This window comes from Pristis pectinata, chromosome 5 (assembly GCF_009764475.1).
Source record: "Pristis pectinata isolate sPriPec2 chromosome 5, sPriPec2.1.pri, whole genome shotgun sequence".
Classification (NCBI taxonomy): domain Eukaryota; kingdom Metazoa; phylum Chordata; class Chondrichthyes; order Rhinopristiformes; family Pristidae; genus Pristis; species Pristis pectinata.
Genome location: NC_067409.1, coordinates 30,817,425 through 30,823,453, shown reverse-complemented (window position 1 = coordinate 30,823,453; position 6,029 = coordinate 30,817,425).

Genomic DNA, 6,029 nt, shown 5'->3' with positions numbered 1-6,029 from the left:
GCGACAGAGGGTGAGAGAGCAACAGGGCCGAGAGCCGGCGTGGTGGGGAGAGTAACAGCAGCGGGTAGTAATAGTGCAGGGAATAATAGAGGCAGAGTATTAGAGTCATAATGCGGAGCAGCAGAGACGGGGAATTAGAGACAGAATAATAGGAAGTGCGTAACGTGGAGAGTAATAAACGGTGACAATATAAGGGAATAATAGGGAGAGTAACATGGAGGGAGAATAACGGACAAAGTGACAGGTTTTAATAATAAATATTTTAATAATATTAAATTAATAATAATAAAGGCAATAGTTCTCTATTATATTACAGTTACATTACTTTATGTTATAGTTACCTTTATATTACAGAGCTAGCAGGGACAAATATTAATAGAATAACAGCGAGGAATGGAGAGAGATTAATCGTAGGTTAGAGTCAAACAGCATGGAAACAAGCCCTTCAGCCCAACTGGTCCCTGCCGGCTGTGTTGCCCAGTGAGCTGGTCCAATCTGCCTGCTTTTGGCCCATACCCTCTAAACCTCACCTATCCATGTACTTGTCTAGATGGAATTGAATGTTGCTAATGTGCTCGGCTCAACCACTATTTCTGGCAGTTCATTCCATATACGCACCACCCATTGCGTGAAGAAGCTGCCCCTGATGTCCCTTTTAAATCTCTTGCCTTAAACCTATGCCCTCTTATTTTTAGTACCCTCTCCCTGCGAAAAAGACTTTGAGCTTTCACCGTGTCTTTGTCCCTCATGATCTTGTATACCTCTATCAGGTCACCCCCTCAATATCTCCTATGTTCCAATGAATAAAGTCCTAGTCTACGCAACCTCTTCTTGTAACTCAGAACCCCAAGTTCAGGCAACATCCTGATAAGTCTTTTCTGCTCTCTTTCTAGTTTAATAACATCTTTCCTATAACAGGGTGACCAAAACTGTACACAATACTCCAAGTGCAGCCTCACCAACGTCTTCTATAACTGCATCATAATTTCCCAACTTGTATACACAATGCCCTGATTGATGAAGGGCAGCATGCCAAGCACCTTTTTCTCCACCCTGTCTACCTGTGACGCTGCTTTCAGCAAATTATGCACTTGCACTCCCAGGTCCCTCTGTTCCATAACACTCCCTAGGTCCCTACCATGTCCTACATGTCCTACCCTGGTTTAATCTCCCAAAATGCAATACCTCACATTTATCTGAATTGAAAGCCATTTGCCAATACTCAGTCCACATACCTAGCTGATCAAGATCCCCCCTGTAATTTTTCATTACCTTTTACACTATCCACAACACCGGCTATTTTAGTATCATCCGCAAACTGACGTAGATGCCTTGTACGTTCACATCTTAATCGTTTATATAATTTACAAACAACAAAGGTCCCAGCACCGGCCCCTGTGGCAACCACTAGACACAGGCCTCCAGTCTGAGAAACAACCCTTGATCATCACCCTCTGTTTCCTACCACTGAGCCAATTATGAATCCAATCACCTCCCAGCTTCTCACATCATTCCTACCCCTCCCCACCCCACCCTACCCCTTACCTACCTTACCCCCTTCACCTGGATTCACCTATCACCCGCCAGCTCGTGCTCCTCCCTCCCCCCCTCCGACCCTTTTATTCTGGCTTCTGTCCCCTTTCTTTCTGGCCCTGATGAAGGGTGTCGGACCGAAACATCGATTGTTTATTTCCCTCCAAAGATGCTGCCTGACCTGCTGAGTTCCTCCAGCATTTCGTGTGTGTTGCTCCAGATTTCCAGCATCTGCAGTCTCTCTTATGAATCCAATCCGCTATCTCCCCTGGATCCCATGCGACTAGCCTGCCATGAGGGACCTTGTCAAAGGTCTTGCTAAAGTCCATAGAGACAACATCCCCTGCCCTACCCTCATCTACCCTCTTGCTTACCTCCTTGAAGAACTCCTAAGAGATTTGTCAGATATGACTTCCCATGCACAAAACTGTGCTGACTGTCCCAAATCAGACCCTGTCTCTCCAAATGTTGGTAGATCCTGTCTCTCAGTATCCCCTCCAGCAATTTACCCACCACCAATGTCAGACTCACCAGCCTGGCTTGTTTTTGCAACCATTTTTAAACAATGGTACCACATTAGCCACTCTCCAGTCCTCCGGAACCTCATCTGTGGCCAGAGATGAAGCAAAAATCTCTGCAAGGCACTCCACAATTTCTTCTCTAGCTTCCCACAATGTCTGAGAATTCACTAGGTCAGGCCCTGGGGATTTTTCCACCTTAATGCACTTAAAGGCCTCCAATACCTCCTCCCTGCTAATTCGTATGTGGTCCAAGATAACACCACTCATTTCTCCCATTTCCTTTAGTGAGTAATGGAGATGGTGAGGAATAAAAATAGACTAGTAGAGAAAAACATGAGAGTAAAAGAGAATGCAATAATAATAGGGAATAAGACAGATCAACAGAAGGTAACAGTTGCAGAAACAGAATTAGGAGCGAGAGTAAATGAGATATAATATAAAGAGAAATTAACAGGCAAAGTAATGACATAATTAAGACTGAGTGCAATAGAGATGGAGAGTATGAGGCAGAATTATAGTTACCAAGAGGCAATTAATTAGAAACAAATTATTAGAAAGATAGACACAAGTGAAAAAGGGGGATGTAATAGTGATAGAGTGTATAATAGTGATAGAGTGCAATATAATAGTAATAGTGTAATGAAATCTTCAATGGAATGAATTTCAGAAGTAGAATATATCAATATACTTCATTTAGTGCTGCTCATAAGTGATGAAATTATGGGCAAGAGAGTATAGTATAAGTCAGAAAATTTGGTATCTGTTTGTAAATCTTGACACTTTGACATCATAGAACATAGAACAGTATAATAGAGAAACAGGCTTTTCGGCCTATCATGTCTGTGCTGACCATGATGCTAATCTAAAGTAATCCATTTGCCTGCCCAAGGTCAATATCTCTCTAGTCCCTGCCTGCTCATGTGTCTGTCTAAATACCTCTTTAATGTTGCTTTTGTATCTGCTTCTACCACCTCTCCTGCAGCACATTCCACGCACTTCCCACTCTCTGTGTAAAAGAAAACTTGCCTCTCATTTAAACTCTCCTTCTCTTACCTTAAACCTATGCTCTCTAGTATTTGACATTTCCACCTTGGGAAAAAGACTGACTATTTACTCTATCTGGCCCACTCATTACTACACTAAATCCTCGTTATCTGCAGAACTGTGAGATCAGCCATGTACCTCTGGGAGTATGGGCTGTGTGGGCAGCCAGAACTGGGGTTGGAAAGGAGGGGAGGTTTGCGGCCAAAGGCAGGTTCCAGAGTGCAGGCCAGACATGCGGCTGGTGCCAGGGTCAGGAGTGTTTGTGTTTCAGTGTTTCTGACAAGCTCAAACTCACCAGGTCTGTTCTCCATGCTCCCTTTAAATTCACCAGGGCTCAGTTTTTCACTTATTTTAAACACAGGAGTTTCATTGTAAAATGTATTATACTGCTGTGTAACATGTTGTAATAAAGTACAATACTAGTGTGTAGGTAGTATGAGTTACAATAGTCCAAAAATCCACTAGTCTGGATCATCAAAGGCCTGAGACTAGAATTTTATTGTAATTGGAATAGAGATTTGATAGAAATGAGCAGAATTAGAAGAGTAATAGAAAAATGAAGAAATAGTTGAGTGACAGATGGACCAATAGAGATACATGGACAGAGAATGTGAAGCAGATCATAGCCAATGTCCCCTTCCTCCATTTTCAACTGAATTTTCAGCCTGCATCCTCTCTCACTACCCCTCTGACTTCTACCTTAGTTACTGGGAACTGTTCCCAAAGATCCATGTTCCTGGGTTTCTGCTAATGGTTGTCCCATCACTCAGGCTGTCAATTTGTGATGCCAGCACTTGATTCTAATGTTAAACTTAATTGAGCTTCCTGCACCCCAGGGTCAGTCAAGGGTTTGAAGTAATTTTTGGAGCTGACAGGATACTTACTGTAGGGAGTTAATGGAGGGCTGTGCAGCTCCAGTGGATTGCTCAGGAAGAGGGCAGAACAGGATTTGAACAAGGCTTGTGAGGAAACCTTTGTAAAACTAAAACAGGACTTGTAGACAGCTCCTGCTTTAGGAGCTACACAGCCAGAGAAATAATTTGTGTTAGAGGTATTCAGTTTTTGTGTGAGATTTTTATTCGCTACCTTCTAGGTGACTAAACATTTTTACAACCCAACTATCCTCTCTTCCTTGTAATGCATCCACCCAGTTATTGCTGAACAGTTGAATTGAGAATAATATGATATCAAGAGCTCGGGCAGCAAGGTGGACCTTATTGTTGGAAGGGGTGGAATTATGAGTAATGGTTTAGCTGAACCAATGTTAGCAGCAGAAATTTGACTGTACCTGGCTCAAGTCACACTCCAGGATAGGAATATGGGTGATCAGGTGAAGTTATAAAATGATGCAAGGGTCGAAGTTTTTGAACGCCTATACAAGGGATCCCAATGTATTGAAGACAGGGCTAGCTTGATGGTTGCCAAAATAAATTATATGATTCCATATTAATTGAACGAAATTAGCTAAATCTGAAGGATAAGTTAGGAAATAACAGTAACCTATCATGAGCCTGATTGGTCATACATAGCCTATTGTGTAGGATTGTGAGTATGATGCAGAAGGTAAATTTAAACTTCTGTTTAGAAAATCTGTTTGGGCAGGTGTAGCTCATTTTAATGACAGAGCAGGAAAAACAAACACACCTTTTGGGAGGAACAAATATAATTTCAATGAAGAGCTACTGACAGAGGCATGTTTCTCTGTCTTGCTAACAGTAACTACATAGTGTTGTGACACATTACTCTGGTCATTCCAGTATAATGGCGAACTGAATCCTGTTCTGTCAGGAATTTCTTTTCTCTGATCTGTAAGGATTGGATCATAGGTTTTATTGAACATGGCTGAGTGGGTGAATGTAGAGACAATGGAGGTTCGAAAGATCATTATACAGCATAGTTTGAGGCTGAGTTTCCAGTCTTACCAAACTAGCCAGTAAACTAAACCAATCACAAAAGCATTATTTCACTGAAGGGGATTAAGGAGGAGATCTCTCAAATCAGGCAGGCTTATCATGATGGGATGTTAGGATGAATAGTGAAATTCATCTTCGTCTGTGAATTGAAACCTTGTCCTATATTCTGGTTGTGACAAGACTGCTTGTTAAGTGAGAGTTGATCGTGAAGGCCTGTGTTGGAAATGGAGACAGAATAGACTGGCCACTCTATTACCAAATGACAGCTAAAATCTGAATCAGAATCAGGTTTGTTATCACTGACATAAGTTCTGAAATTTGTTGTCTTGTGGCAGTAGTACAGTGCAAGACATAAGGACATAAAAATTACTATGTTACAAAAATAAGTAATGCAAAAGAGGAATAATGAGGTGGTATTCATGGGTTCACGAATGAGGGCATGTACTGCTGGGAATGTCTGCTTCAGGCAAGAAAGGAAGCCTTGGTGCACAAGGTAATATTGGTATTGGTTTATTATTGTCACTTATGCTGAGGTACAGTGAAAAACTTGTTTGCATACCGTTTGGACAGATCAATTCATTACACAGAGTATTGCGGTAGTATAGGGTACAATAACAGAATACAGAGTAAAGTGGCACAGCTGCAGGGAAGTGCATTGCAGCTAGACAATAAGGTGCAAGGTCAAACAAGGTAGATTGTGAGGTCAAGAGTCCATCTCATCGTATAAGGGAACCATTCAATAGTCTTATCACTGTGGGATAGAAGCTGTCCTTGAGCCCGGTGGTATGTGCCCTCAGGCTCCTGTATCTTCTGCCTGATGGGAGAGGAGAGAAGAGAGAATGACCCGGGTGGGTGGGGTCTTTGATTATGCTGGCTGCTTCACCAAGGCAGCAAGAGGTATAGACAGAGTCCATGAAGGGGAGGCTGGTGTCTGTGATGCGCTGGGCTGTGTCTACAACTCTCTGCAGTTTCTTGCAGTCCTGGGCAGAGCAGTTGCCATACCAAGCCGTGATGCATC